The sequence below is a fragment of the Nycticebus coucang genome, chromosome 16 (assembly GCF_027406575.1).
Source record: "Nycticebus coucang isolate mNycCou1 chromosome 16, mNycCou1.pri, whole genome shotgun sequence".
NCBI classification, from domain to species: Eukaryota; Metazoa; Chordata; class Mammalia; order Primates; family Lorisidae; genus Nycticebus; species Nycticebus coucang.
Window position 1 is genome coordinate 88681232 of NC_069795.1, and position 14340 is coordinate 88695571.

The 14340-nt window shown below is 39.9% G+C and overlaps 1 protein-coding gene across 4 annotated transcripts in view; it reads right to left on the minus strand.

Annotated features, from left to right (window-relative positions):
* The window catches only part of MAP3K13 (mitogen-activated protein kinase kinase kinase 13), a 166395-nt gene that overhangs the window by 88085 nt on the left and 63970 nt on the right, over positions 1-14340 (minus strand). The window contains exon 1 of one of the 4 annotated variants that reach the window (XM_053565564.1): positions 8080-8390. The exons of the other annotated variants lie outside the window; for them this stretch is intronic. The gene's annotated coding sequence lies outside the window, so the exon portion shown is untranslated. Of the gene's footprint in view, positions 1-8079; positions 8391-14340 lie in introns of those variants that run through there. 4 annotated transcript variants of the gene reach the window in all.

A 14340-nucleotide genomic window follows, 5' to 3' on the forward strand; every position in this document is an offset into this window, starting at 1 on the left:
ATTTCTGTCCTCTAAAACTACTAAATAAGATTTCTAGTTAATTGTGGTAGATTGAACATAAACATTTATCTCTGCTCTACCCCGTCCACCCCATCTGCCCCCAAAGTCCACACAAATAAAAGATGAATAAAAAAATAAGACATAGAATACAAAGAAAAGAGTATAATTGTGATGGATGTGTTAATCAGTTCAATGTAAGCATTTCACATTGTATATCAAAAATCAGTGCACTGAACCCCATAAATGCATCAATGTATACAGTTACGATTTAGTAAAAACAAAACAAAAAAAGAATACAACAATATGAATAAATCTCAAAAGAATCTAAGAGAAAAATCTAAAAAGAGCAAACACAAAAGACTATATGCTGTATGATTCCATTATATGAAATGCATTTATAGAAAAGAGAAAACTACAAAAATCAAAACAGACCAGTGGCTAATAAGGGGCATGGTGTAAGGAAGAGGGAATTGACTTGACCTTTTTTCCTCCCTAACTCCAGTGCTAAGATCAACAAAAGGTATTCTGATTTGCATTTCTCTGATAATTAGTGACCATGAGCACTTTTTTTTTTCAGGGTGTCCCAAAAGTTGTCTTTAAAAGTTGGATGAGCATTTTTTTTTATGTGTTTTTTAGCCATTCTGTCTTCTTTAGAGAAGGTTCTAATCATCTCACTTGCCCATTGATATAAGGGATTGTTGGCTCTTTTTTGTTGCTTAATTAAGATCCTAGTTATTAAGCTTTTGTCCAATTGATAATATGCGAATATCTTTTCCCATTCTGATGGTTGTCTCTTTGCTTTGGTTGTTGTCTCCTTAGCTGTACGGAAGCCGTTCAGTTTAATTAAATCCCATTTGTTTATTTTTATTGTTGTTGCAATTGTCACTGGAGTCTGCTTCATAAAGTCTTTCCCCCAGCTGATTTGAGTGTTTTTCCCACACTTTGAGGATTTTTTGTTTCATGCCTTAGATTTAGACATTTTATACATCTTGAATCAATTTTAGTGAGTGGAGAAAGGTGTAGGTCCATTTTCAGTCTTTTACATGTGGTTATCCAGTTCTCCCAGCACCATTTACTGAATGGGGATTCTTTCTCCAGTGTATGTTCTTGTTTGGCTTAGCAAAGATCAGGTGCATACTAAGATATTAGTTTCATCTCATGGTTTTCTATTCGGTTCCAGATGTCTATGTCTCTATTTTTTGGTTGTAGCCATCATTGTTATTTGGCAGGCCTGGGCTGGATTCGAACCTGCCAGCTCAGGTGTATGTGGCTGGCGCTTTAGCCAGTTGAGCCACAGGCGCCAAGCCATTTATGTCTCTATTTTTGTTCCAATACCATGCTGGTTTGATCACTATAGTCTTGTAGTATAGCCTAAAATCTTGTAGGGTGATGCCCCCGGCCTTGTTTTCATTACTAAGAATTGCCTTGGCTATATGGTTTTTTTTTTTCTGGTTCTATACAAAATGAAGAATTATTTTTCCAAATCTTGAAAGTATGATATTGGTATTTTAATGGGAATTGCATTGAATGTGTAGATTGCTTTGGGAAATATAGACATTTTAACAATGTTGATTCTTCCCAGCCATGAGCATGGTATGTTCTTCCATTTGTTTTTCCTCTGCTATTTATTTTCTTAGGGTTTCATAAATTTCTTTGTAGAGATCCTTCACAGCTTTTGTTAGGTATATTCCTAGATATTTCATTTTCTTTAAACCTACTATGGAGGGAATTGGGTCCTTAATTAGCTTTTCAGAAACTACTGATTTGTGGACACTGATTTTATATCCTGAGATATTACTGTATTTTTTTTTATCACTTCCAGGGGTTGAGTCTTTGGGGTTCTATAAGTGTAAGATTGTATACTCAGCGAGAGTTTAACTTCCTCTGCCCCCATTTGGATGCCCTTTAATACTTTCTCTTGCCTGATTACATTGGGTAGAACTTCAGCACTATGTTGAATAGTAGCAGTGATAGAAGACGACCTAACCCCAGTGAGAATGGCCCACATCACAAAGTCTGAAAGCTGCAGATAGATGCTAATGTGTATGTGGAGAGAAGGGAACACCTTTACAATGCTAGTGGGACTCCAAACTCAAACAACCTTTTTGAAAGAAAGTATGGAGAATCCTCAAAGAACTCAAACTAGATCTCCCATTTGATCATGCAATCCCATTACTGGGCAGCTACCCAGAAGAAAAAAAATCATTTTATCATAAGGACATGTGCACTAGACTGTTTATTGCAGCTCAATTTTGAATTGCAAAAACATGGAAATAACCTAAATCCAGGAATGGTTTAACAAGCTATGGTATATGTATACCATGGAGTACTATTCAACCACTAAAAAAAGATGGTGACTGGGCGGTGCCTGTGGCTCAGTCGGTAAGGCGCCGGCCCCATATACCGAGGGTGGCGGGTTCAAACCCGGCCCTGGCTGAATTGCAACCAAAAATAAGCTGGGCGTTGTGGCGGGCACCTGTAGTCCCAGCTACTTGGGAGGCTGAGGCAAGAGAATCGCTTAAGCCCAGGAGTTGGAGGTTGCTGTGAGGTGTGTGATGCCATGGCACTCTACCGAAGTGAGGCCATAAAGTGAGACTCTGTCTCTACAAAAAAAAAAAAAGATGGTGACTTTACATCTTTTGTATTAACCTGGATGGAGCTGAAACACATTCTTCTTAGTGAAGGATCACAAGGATGGAGAAGCAAGAATCCAATGTACTCAATTCTGATATGAGGACAATTGATGCTAGTACATGGTGGGTGGGTGGGGGTCTGGAGAAGCGGAGAGGGAAGAAGAGAAGGGCATGAGGGGTCACAGTGCATGACACACGTCTTGGGGGTGGGACACAATTATAAGAGGGACTTTACTTAACAAATGCAAGCAGTGTTTACCTGGTTCTTTGTATCCTCAATGATTCCCCAACAACAACAAAAGGTAAACTCCCCAAGTTGTCCCAAGTAATGGTAGAATCATCAGAATACATCATCAACCAGCTTCTGGACACTGATACTTTTCCTGACATTTTTACCAGGATGTCTTTGACAAAGACAAAATCCACTTAGTTGTGTGTGTTGTGGCAAGCATTGTTAAAATGCAATCACATCGCTTTATAGTTGTAAGTTTCGATGTATTTTTGTGAACATTAGAATTAATTTTGTATTTATAATCCTTTAATTCCTTTGAGACAGAGGTACCGCCGGGTGTTTCCAAATGAAAATTAATTTATCTAGAAGATAAAATGAGGTAAGAGCTTAGCACTGTTAAGGTTACATGTCTTTAGAATCTGAAAGATTTAGAGATTCTCACTCCAGAATAAGAGTTGGGTTAAAGGTCAAAATGATCTAGGGTCTGATAGTGACAAAAATGGCTAAAGAAGTAGACATTGCTTATATCCTGAAGGTTTACAGATAAATGGATAATGAATTTATAAATTCTTTCCCTCACTGAGGCAAATCAGTGTCCTTCTCATACAATTTTTAGGGTTTTTATTGTTCTTTTGTAATTTTCTTTCTTTTACAGGCATGCTTTTAATATAAAATTTTAAACCGTATTTTACTGGATACAATTTTTGTGGGAATATACGCCACATTTCTTCTGGAATGATTCCACCACATCCTATGATTTCGAACTTTCCTTTAAAGGATTTTTCCACTTCCCTAGCATAAAAATAAGTAGGTTCATTAGAGAATGGGCATTGCGATGGCACATCCATTCAACTTCACTGAACAAAAATGAATTAAGTGCCAAAATTTAAAATATGAAAATAAATCATTAGTAAACTTCCATTGGGAATAACAAAATCCTTATATCTAGTCTAGTAAATGGCTTTCTTCTTATATAATTACTATCCTCATAAAGCTAGGATAGTCCAAAAAGTCTAAAAAGTCCAAAAAGATTAACCCACCTACAATAATTTGCACAATCCAGGCTTCGGGATCAGTGGCTTTTTCCTTTAGGCTACATACATCTCATCCTATTGGACAAAATTGGAAAGCATGTTTGGCTATGGTCACAGAGAAGCTCAAAGAATAGTCTGATTATTTTTTAATCCTAATAGATTGAGATTCTGATTATTTTTTAATCCTAATAGATTGAGATTCTGATTTATTCTCTTTCTTGTCACCTTACTACTACAAGAGAATCAAAAGAAAAAACTCAAATTTCACAGTAACTAGAATTCAGTTTGAAAGTTAAAGTGGTAGAATAAAAAATGTATTTAGCATACTCCTAAATATGCTTTCCATGTTCCTGGCTTTATTTCAAGCCTTTTCATAATTTAATTAAGGAAGGTGCTACAAAAAGAACAGTTGAAAACTAAATTGCTGGTTAAGATTGGCTAAATTGAGAGGCAAGTGGTATTCTGGTCTTCCTGTTTTTCTGCCTTCAAACTGTTCTAGGTAATTTTTCCTGACTACTCTGAGGCCTCCCAGTCCTTTTAAACTATTCTGCTATTGGCCTATCATTACTCTTTCACCCAGAATCACTATATTGTATAAATCTAAGGGGACTTGTTCCCACTGGATACCCTACTTTCATCATGTCTATCTTGTACAAATGATTCTCCACATCAGAACTATTTCAACAAAATAAACTGATGTCAATGGCTGTTTCACTTTAGGGGATTACAATCCAGCGCTGTTCTAATTCCCTCACTAAACACGTATTGAGCACATGTTGGACACAGTGTTACTATGCCACATATAATAGACTAGACACAGATTAGACAGTCCTACCGTCAGGGAGCACACAAATTAATGTGACAGATAGGCAAGGAAACGAGCAACTATAGAACAAAATTAAATAAGCCTTCAAGCACCGTATTAGTGATGGCATAGGAGAGGGACTGCTAACTGATTAAGAATATCTAGGGGAAAACTTCACTGAGAAAGAGACAAAGGGAAGCCCTGAAGAAAGAGTAAGAGTCATACCCCTGGAGAAAGGGTAGAGGATGGGGAGAGAGAGGTGTGCTATTTAGAAGAAGGTATACGATCTTGTTAAAGGGAACTGCATAAAGAAAAGAGTGAAAGGCAAGAAAATAGGTGGTGTTTTCCAAGAATAGTACACAGTTTGGAATAGTTGGAACATAAAGTGCATGGAGGATTCAGCACTGCTCTAACTATAGGGTGGTGCCACATTATGAAAGGCTTTGAATCCTGGCACATGAGTCTCTTTCCTTTGATCAAAAGAATTTGGCCTCATAAAAAACATTACACATTACTTCTGCAATGATCAGAAAACTTTTGTTCAAGACCACAGTAATAGGTGGAATAGAAAAAATGCATAGTTTCTGAATTCATGCAGTTATATTAAATAATACGTCTATGCCTTATTAGCACAATAGCATTGTTTGGGAGCCTAAAATTGAGGCAGAGTTTCCTGTAAGTCATTTGTTGGCACAGATAAGCTCTTCAGAGCTAATTCTAGTATTCTAACAGCAGCAAGGTAAGAATAAGTATGCTGATCTTCTGACCAAAAAGAGGTACGTCCCAGGAAGTGTTTGATGTATTGAGAAGCATCGTTAATGGGAACGGCATTTATGGATTTATGACAATTTTATAAACTGCCAATAGGACAGGCTACAAAATTTGCAGGGCCAGTACGACATAAAAATGGAAGAACCCTTGTTCAAGAACTATTAAGAATTTTAAGATAGAGACACCAGAGCATTAAACCAAGTGTGGGTCCCGGTGCAACATCATAGGTCACACACCCATGAAGCTGGCCTGACTGCCAACTCTAATTTTAATGATCATCCATTCAGTTTCCAGAGCCTGGTATATATAAAGTAGCTCTCCCATTCAAGTGTAAATTTTTGCCACCAATTTACCCCCAGATTTAATCCCTTCTCCACCACAGTGCTTTCTTCATTGACTTCACTGGCAGTGCTATGTTTCTGCTCCCCAAGAACTGAGGCTGTTTCCTTAATCTTTTGTGTTTAAAATTTCCCTTGCTTATTAAGTCTTCAATAGTAGAGATAATATAATATGTTCTCAACCATTTCCAGCATTTAATTTTAAGCTGATGCATTATTCAAGCTACTATTTATACAAGTGTAAGCACGGCTGCTAGTGTTGTTGTAACTGAATGATGGTGGCAAAGGTAGGCACTACTATCTCAGTGCCCAGGTGTTGTGCTGGGCATTTTACAGTCCTGAAAATTGATCAGTGGATCTGATTTCCTTGTTTTTTTATATTTAAGTCCTATTCTTCAGCACCTCCCCCAAAATGAAAAGGAAAGGAAAGAAGGAAAAAAAAAAAACCCTCAGATCAGACAATTTTGCTACTTGTTAGGAGAGTTGGTAAGAAAAAATTGTTAATGACTTTTTACCAAAGATTTAAAATAATCAAGTACAGCTTCTATATTATCTATATATTTCATTTATTCTCCTGACATTCAATGGATAAACTGGCCCTTAAGTTTATCTGTACTAGTAAATTGACCATATTAGGTAATAAAGTCACAGAGGGAAGACACCATGCTTTGTTTTTGTTTTTCAGTTTTATTGAAATTGACAAGAATTATAAATGTGATGTTTTGATATATGTATACATTGTGAAATGATCACCACAGTCTAATTAAGGTACCCATCACCTCACCATGCTCTTTTGAATTATATTAATACAATATAGACATAGTATTGATTGTCAATGGAAAAAACTAAAACAAAAAAATCTACTCTAGCTATAAATTCTACTCAACCAATTAATAAATATATATATTATGCTGAGCCTTGTGCTTCATGTTATATCAAAAAGGTTCAAGTTTTCAAAATTGTTAGTATACCAGCACCACTGAAGAACTTCAGACAAGAAAGCCCTGTGGCCTTCAATCAATCAAGGAGATGTATGTTCAGTTCTCGGTGAGGTTAATTTGTCTAGACCACCAATTTCAGAATGGCAGAGGATCTAAAGTCAAATATTCTCAACTGATCTGAAGGAAGCTCTTTTGACTAGATTACTCCTACTTGCTTTAGCCAGATAGGAATTGTTTCAGTCTACTAAGAATTTGCCAAGCTCTCTATGTTTAGCTGAAGTTTGGCACACCGTTTTTATCTCCAGTTTGCCTTTTTACTTTTGATTTGGGAAGACAATCCCACTATCTTCTGAATCTGAAAAGAGGGCAGTTTTTTTTTTTACATGCATGGGATATATCTAGTATCTCAGGACATTTTGCCTCCTAAGCCACAGCTTAACAGCATTAGCAAAAGCAGCTCAGCCAGAGGGGAATTGAACAGCAGCTGAGTCAGTCTAATAATTTACACTGGGGAAAGCCCTTGGAATTCAGAGGCACATTGCCCAGCTGGAGAGACAAATCTAATCTCTGCTAATGATGTTCCTCTCTGCCTTTCCTATCAGGGCTGGGCTTTTTACACATGCGCACATAATTACATATGCACACTCAGAGTCCAATGAAGCCAAACAACACAGCACCCAGGATTAAATTACACAGTAAGACATCCAGGCGTCAGCTGGCCTCTATATCCTGTCTAATAAATGCTGTCCATGGTTCACATTGTGGAACTGCTAAAGCTCTTAAGAGTCCAAAAAACATAGAACTGAATACTAAAATTCAAGGGTGATATTATGGTTTTATTATGAGAATAAACATAATAAACTTGACTTCTTAAATAGACCTAAATAAAAAAATAAATAGTAAGAGAAGACACAGGACTCCAGGCTGTTGACAAAAATGCACAAAGTGTAATAGGTAAAGAGGTGAAGGGAAAATATGAATAAAATGTACAAAAAAATGCAAGGCAAAAACCAGTAAATAAAAATATTTCATATGCTAACTGTTAATGCTTCACAAATTTGGAGCACAGTTTTCTGTGGATCAAAGAAAGAGAAGGACACAATTATTCAAGTAAGATAAAAAATATGAATTATAGAGAAGTAGTTTTTTCTTATACTAAGGTCTGAGAGGCCTTTCTTTCATTGATACACCCAAAATGAGAAGGATAACATCGCCTCCAAGATACCCTCCCAGAAAATACAGTAACATCTTTCCTAGGATGGTTTTTAAGAGTACTTCTTTCACACAAGGTGAAATTTCTAAAATTCTAGAAAAGCAACACTTACAGTAAGAGATTCCAAGCAAACAGCTCTTTTAAAGTCTGATTTAATCCAGAAGGTCATGGCCTACAAAGTCTGTCGGGAAAGTATCCAGCCAGGTACTATAAAAAGAGACATTTACTGAAGTAGATATCAGATACAGGAAACACTGGACATAGGACAATGACATCCGAGTCTACTTCCAAGTAGGTGCCCTGGGACCTCACAGTTCTCCCAGGATCTCATCCACTGTTGAAAACACTCAGCAAAATTCTCTGCTGGAAATCACCATCAGCTGCCTCATAGTATTTTCCTGAATCTCATCACTACGTGAAATCTTTTCCCTTTTTTTTTTTTTGCAATTTTTGTACAGGGCTGGGTTTGAACCCGCCACCTCCGGCATATGGGGCCGGCACCCTACTCCGTTGAGCCACAGGTGCTGCCCTGAAATCTCTTGCCTTTCAAAGGTGATTTTAGTTTTGGGAAAAGCCAGAAGTCTCAAGGTGCCAAATCTGGGATTTGGGAGGTAGGGGGCTGAGTCACCTGGATGATTTGATGTTTTGTCAAAAAAGTCTGCAGGAGGCGTGATGCACGAGTGGGCGTGTTTTCACGATGAAGCTGTCCATAGCCGCGGTGTTTTTTGTGGTATTGCATCTGTCAACCAGCGGAGAACACGGAGGTAACGCTCCTTCTCGTTTGGCCTGGAGAAATGTGCTCGGGAGGGACAGCACCTTCGCGCCGCAAGCACCGTACATGGTCTTGATCTCGCTGCGGCTTTGAGAGACACAGAGAGCCAGGCTACTTCCACCGGGGTGACTGGGCCTTAGTTTCCCGGCCACAACCGTAGACCCACGATTCGTCTCTAGTTGTGACCTTCTTGAGCAAATCTGGTGGTTCACTGGTAGCAGTTTGAAGCAAGCCATTAGCAAACGCAGCGCGACGTGCCTTCTGCTCTGGAAGCAGAAGCCGTGGAACACATTTTGCCATCACACGTTTCAGGCCAAGATCCTGTGTCAAAATCTGGGACACGGTAGTTTTGGGGATCCCCAGCTCAGCTTCCAGTTCTCGCACTGTCAGGCGCTGATCTTTGTTGACTGCAGCCCGCACGCGTTCCATGTTCCCAGGTGTTCTGCTTGTCGCAGGCCTTCCAGAACGTGGGTCACTTTCCACAGATTCTCGGCCACCTTTGAAGCGTTTGTGCCACACTTTTATTTGTGCTGCACTCATTGCATCGTCCCCGAAGGCCTTCTGAATCATTCGGATAGTTTCTGCGGAGGAACGCTCAAGCTTAACGCAAAATTTGATGCAGACTCGTTGCTCTACCCGCTCGGTCATTTTGAATGCGATGGCCAGACAAGACACTCGCACGTCCAGCTCCTGACTAGCACAGTGAAGGCGTCGTTGCTCACGCATGCGCATTCCAGTCCTCTCGCCTTGGCTGCCAGGTCACATGGATGACACGCAAACCGTTCTCACTAGATCAACAGTGGCTGCATACTTTCCGGAAAGACCTCATACATCTCTTTCAGGAAATCTTCCTTGGGAATTATTTATCACACTCAAGATACTGAGTAGCTAAAAATTATAGGTTATATTCTCTAGCAAAAACCTGGAATGCAAATATTCTGGATTCCCATGTAAGGGGTAGACCTATAAGCTTTAATAATCAACCAAGAAGAAAGAGCTGACACTGTCTTATGAAAAAACCCAGGAATGCGATCAGAATTTTTGCCTCAAAACCTCATTTCCACATGGAGGTATGCCAAAAATAAAAGCCTGACCATGTGGTTGTTTATTTTTTTTATTACAATGCATAATGTTCTTCACATTTTAATGAAACTTTAATTTTTTAAATATTTTCATAAGCACAAGTATTTTTATCCAAAGCCCTTTGCAAATAGCAACAATTACTTTGAAAAGAGGGAAGCAATTTAATAGTTAATACCTCTGTCGAGTTACTGAAGTAAATAGGTAGTGGAGGGGTAGGGAGTCGCCATCTGGGGCTATAAATTATAATCCTGCTACACGGTAATGGATGGAAGGCTGAACCATGAGGCTCCCCCATGAGATTCCATCCATCAGTGCAGCCATCCAGAGAAGGGGCTGGAGACAAGGGCAGCCCTGAGTCTGGACAAGGAAGGGACTCTGCTATAGTAGCAGGACTGTCAGATTTTCTGACAACAAGGCTGTCAGATATTCAAAAGCATCTCTTACCCGCTCCCATACAAATTCTTAAATTCAGGAAATTATAGGGAAAATTCTCACACTTTAAATATTGGCATTTACAAGGGAATTTAGGATTCAAAGAGCTCTGAACAAGCAATAGGTTTAGGGCCCCTTCATCTATTTTTAGTCAACTTGCAAATCTCTCTTGGAAAGAAAGTGGTGATATTATTTACTGTAAAATGAAAACTATGAATGTGATTTTAACCCACAAGAAGCAGCGCCGCTGTGCGTGCTTGTGCCTGTGTAAACGTGCATAGCTGCCAAGCAAGGTGCCCTTGCTGCTGTTTATTCTATTCTGCCTCTTACCACAAGCTAAGAGCTTAGCTGCTTTGGACTATTGCCAAAAATAGGAGCATTTGAAAGACCACATAAGCAGGTACAAAGAAGACAAAAGACAGAAGTGATTCTAACAGGAAGGGAAACAGTGCAGAAAATCAAGTTTCTCAAAATAATCAGAAAATTACAAGTTAAAAGAAAAACTGAGCCTTAAATGGTACCTGAGATTATTCTTAGAAAGAGAATATAATTAGAAGTTGTATAACAACTGGGTAGTTTTTTTTTTCTTTTTTTTTACATTCTCCTTAAATGCTTAAAGCTTAGACCTTTCATGTATTTTAAAACATTCAAGGACCCTGACAGACATCCTCCAATCAGCTCCCATCACAGCCCCCCAAGAAAGGCACTCCTCAGATTTGCCACTGAAATCACAATACTACATTGAAAAACTCCCATTTCTCTGAGGAAAGTGGTCACTTACCAGATATTTTCTATTCAGCTCATTCACTGATTTAACAAATGCTTTTTAATCACCTATCATGCTGGCTCTGTGTTAAGCCATATGGATAATGCAAAGATGAACAAAACAGTGGACCCCTGCTCTGGAGGAGCCCATTAGAGGGGAAATATAAGAATAAAATAATTGCTACGTAGTGTGAGAAGCTCTCCTAGGGAGATGGGTACACAATTTTGAAGTACAAAGAAGGGGAAATTGAATAGAGGAGGGGTCTAGAGAATATCTGTCAGGGAGACGGGCATGCACAGATGCACGGAGGCGTGAAATGAATCACATGGTTATCTGTGGAGAGGGGAAAAACCTCAGCAGGGCTGTGAGAGGTGACAAGAGATGTAGAAAATAGGGCTGGGAAGGTAGGTTAGAGGATTTTTTTCACTCCTATGAACAGAGAACCATGAAGAGGTAAAGGAAGGTGACATGATTAGATTTGAAAGATGATTCTATTTCAGGGTAAAAGAAGGAGAAAGGGAGAATGGAGTGTGGAAAAAGCTACTCTAGGGAGAACGTGAACGATATTTAGAAGACAGAATTAACAGGATGTCGTGACTGGCGGGATGTAAAGGTGAGAGAGGATCTTCTGGTGTGGAGCAGTGACACCCCCACCAATCCGCCGGCACTGGTGCTGCAGTAAGGGCGAAGTGCAGTGAGCGGGTAACAAGGTAGAGTTTATACTTGCATATACTTTACGGGGCAAGGCAGCTGGAAACAGATTAAGGAAGTAGCTAAACTAAAACCCAGACAAAGAACTACAAACATTGTGAGAGACAAATATAAGGGGAAAGCTTCATATAATTGTTACACTCAAGTCAGGAAGGTTACAGACTTTATGGATCCATTTTATCCTTAGCTTGATGACCTGCAGTATTTCTCAAGGGTAATTTTATCATTTTCCTTTTATCTTTTTCCTCCCTACCCTAACACTGATATACACACAAATCATCTCCTATTCTTTCTCAATCCAACAGTGTTCCTTTCTTTAAAACCCTCCATCTTCCATAAGCCACTCTGTGGTCTCCTCAATACATCACTGATGGCTAATGGACGCAACAGTGAATATAGATAACAACTTCTATCATCAAAGGCCAAATCCATATTCCCAGGAGCTACATATACCTTTACCGTTTTATTGCTTTAAACTTTAAGTCATCTGAATAGAACACCTGGCTACCCTGAATTCTTCATAATGACTGTCAACAATGAGGACTATCTCATGTGGGCAACACTGTTCCAAAGGCATTTCGGGCTAAGCATGCCTGTAATACCCCCAAAGTGGGAAGATCAATTGAGGTTAGGAGTTCAAGATCAGCTTGGGCAACATAGTGAGACCTGTCACTTTTAAAAAAAAATAAAAATTAGGCGGCGCCTGTAGCTCAGTGAGTAGGGTGCCGGCCCCATATGCCGAGGGTGGCGGGTTCAAACCCAGCCCCGGCCAAACTGCAACAAAAAAAAGCCGGGCGTTGTGGCGGGCGCCTGTAGTCCCAGCTGCTCGGGAGGCTGAGGCAAGAGAATCGCCTAAGCCCAAGAGTTAGAGGTTGCTGTGAGCCGTGTGATGCCACGGCACTCTACCCGAGGGCGGTACAGTGAGACTCTGTCTCTACAAAAAAAAAAAAAAATAAAAATTAGTTGAGCATTATGGCACATGACTGTAGTCCCAGATACTTGAGAGGCTGAGGTGGAAGGATTGCTTGAGCCCAGAAGTATGAGGCTGCAGTGAGCTATGATTGTGTTACTGTACGACAGAGTGGGTTGCTGTCTCTAAAAACAAAACAAAACAAAACAAAAATCCCAAAGGCATTTCAGACCAGCTATTATTTCCCTGAATATCAGAGTATATTTTCATTGACTCTTGAGAGTTTAGGTCTCCAGAGAAAATTATTCTGATTCTACATAATCTGCAAAGAATAGAAAGGACGATCGCATAAGTGTAAGAAAGAAGTCAGTACCAAAATTTGACAAACCTTTCCCGAGTGTCTGCTACATGCCACGTACTGTGTTTCTCAGAAGCCTTATGGGGATATAAAGGTGCAAAGATAGGTGGGTGCAGTGGCTCATGCCTGTAATCCTAGCACTCTGGGAGGCCAAGGTGGGTGGATTGCTTGAGCTCAGGAGTTCCAAACCAGCCTGAGCAAAAGCGAGACCCCATCTTTACTGAAAATAGAAAAATTAGCTAGGCCTTTTGGTAGGTACCTGGAGTCTCAGCTACTCAGGAGGCTGAGGCAAGATGATTGCTTGAGCCTCAGACTTTGAGGTTGCTGTGAGCTATGATAACACCATGGCACTCTACCCAGGGTGACCAAGTGAAACTCTGTCTCAAAAAAAAAAAAAAATGGTATAAAGATAGCATCCTCTATCTTTTGGTATGCCTGCTTTCATAATTAAAAAAAAAAAAAAGAAACTGGTCCCTGCTCTGCAGAACTCAAATCTAATCTAATAGGGTAAATACTAATATCTTATAAAGGAGATGGCTACAAACACACACCATTCTAAAAGAAGGTAGACTGTGCTAAGTGCTTATAAAAGAAATACTAAGTATAGGCAAGGGTGTCCAACCCATAGCTCATGGGCCACATGCAGATTATGTGAGGACTTTTCTGCTTATCTGCTCATCAGCTTTCATTAGTGTTCGTGTATTTGATGTGTGGCCCAAGACAACTCTTCTTCCAAGGTGGCTCAGGGAAGCCAAAAGACTGGACATCCCCAGGAGGGATTAATCTGCTTTTGGGGAACAAAAGACTGTCTTCATAGGGATAGGAGATCAAAAGTTTGAAATTTGGGGCAAAATGTCTTTCTTGCTGATGGATCTGAAAAACTGTAAATGAATTATTTTTACATCTAAAAGGGCATTAAACCTAGCCTATTGGATCATAGATCCAAAGATAGTGCCAGGTCCCCTTTCTAAGGCGCTTGGTTATTTCTTGGACCAGATAGCATTACTTGTCAGTTCTTTCATCACACCATTTTGAATGTTCCTCCTCTCACTCCCCCAACTGTGTTCAAATACCTCAAAACCCTCTGGAGGTATATCAGCTTACCTTACAGAGCCAACCAATGTTCTGCCCTCCCCCTCCCCATCCTTCCCCACACAGGGCAAAGGGTGACCCTAAAGCTTCCAGTGAGTAATTGCACAGGACGAAAAGGTTGCAGATTCTCCTTAAGTGCAGTCCTTTGACGAGGCAGGGGAGGCCAGGCGACCTTTCAGTCTCCCTGGCATATGGGCAGGCTTTACTTCAGTCTCATCCACCCTGCCACTGACAGGCCTGGGCCCAGTG